Source organism: Tupaia chinensis, unplaced genomic scaffold (genome assembly GCF_000334495.1).
Source record: "Tupaia chinensis unplaced genomic scaffold, TupChi_1.0 Scaffold000381_1, whole genome shotgun sequence".
In the NCBI taxonomy this organism is placed as follows: Eukaryota; Metazoa; Chordata; class Mammalia; order Scandentia; family Tupaiidae; genus Tupaia; species Tupaia belangeri.
The window spans coordinates 2,608,639-2,610,101 of record NW_006159883.1 but is presented as its reverse complement, the minus strand read 5'-3'; the positions used below and the strand labels follow the sequence as shown (position 1 = coordinate 2,610,101).

General features: G+C 42.1%; 1 pseudogene; it reads left to right on the top strand.

Moving 5' to 3' along the window:
* Positions 1-239: 239 nt before the first annotated feature.
* LOC102496129 (translation machinery-associated protein 16 pseudogene) lies at positions 240-849 on the top strand (annotated as a pseudogene).
* The last annotated feature ends 614 nt before the right edge of the window (positions 850-1,463 follow it).

Below are 1,463 nucleotides of genomic sequence, written 5' to 3'. Positions count from 1 at the left end.
AACTGAAACTCATTCATCGGTAACGAGAGTGTAAATTGCTTCAACCACTTCGAAAAAAAATTTAATATCGTTTACTGAAATTGGACATATTTATATCCTATGACCCAGTAATTGCATAATTCTAGAATCAAAAGAAATTTAGTGTTGAGGGTGCACATATGTTAAGGCAGAGACACCGGCGGGAGCTGTGGCCTTGGAGGTTACCCAGGTCTGGAGTGTGGAGGTCTTCGGACATTCCCATGCCTACAGCACCAAAGGGAAAAAATACAGAACTGGAAAAGAAAGTCATCCACCCATATAGAAGAAAAGCAGCTCAAATTACAAGAGAGGTCCATAAACAAGAGAAAAAGGAAAAATTGAAGAATGAGAAGGCCTTACCTCTTAATCTTATTGGTGAAAAATTGCAGTGGTTTCAAAGTCATCTTGATTCCCCAAAAGGGGGATATTCAAAGAGACACTTGTGATTTTATTGAAAGGTATTTAACTCAATTTAGGGGCCAGCTGGAGCAGACTGAGTTACACAACAGCATCAGAGACAGGCAGGACCGGCGGCACTGTTCCTGGGAGAAGATCATCTGGTGGACAGTCGGCGAGTGGCAACAGTACAAGGGCTATGGCCTCGAGATTCCAGACATCCTTAATGCAAGTATGCTGAGAACTTTTCAGGAATGGGATTTTGATCTGAAAATATTGCCAAACATTAAAAAGAGGAAAATTTTTGCTAATTATCCAATTCCCAAGAAGTGCAAGAAGAAGACTAAGACAATTATAATGGTAGATAACGATTTAAAATTGGATCTACAAGGTGAATCCAGTGACTTGGATGAAAGAATGACTGCTGTGGACTAGTTGCCTTTACTTGAGTCAAAAATAAATGACCTAAAAGCTTCAAGTGTCAACCCTTTTAGTGTGGCTAGTACTTGTCCATAGATCCAAGTGTCTGCCATTTAACTATTCTCTTCCGGGATGGGAATCCTATTTATAGTTTCAACCATGTTGTAATATCTACTTAGAAATGAGGGTTGCTTTCCCGTTACATTATGTCACTACCATAAGAGTGATCTACAAAGGCCATTTAATGTGACTCTGTGTGTGGGGGTGGGGGGAGAACAATATGAGTGAAGATACAAAACAACTTGTCGGTTTTTTCCCCAAGTACCTGCTTAGAGTTGCCTGACCTTGCATTTTGGGGAGTGGACAGTAACATACTTTCTTTCTTCTTTTTTTTTTTTTTTTTGCTATAGGGCGCATGCGGTCGCCAGACAGACAGAAAGAGACAGAGAGATAGAAAGCGAGAAATCACCCCCAGGGGGGATGGCCACGCCTCAATCCCTTTTCCTCCATTTTCCTCTTGGGATCTTGGGCATGCACGCACACGTGCCTGGCGTGAGTTTAAGCCATCGGGTCGCAGTCAGCTACGTGGGAGTCCAGCGACATAAACATTATGCTAACTGCTGGTCCCA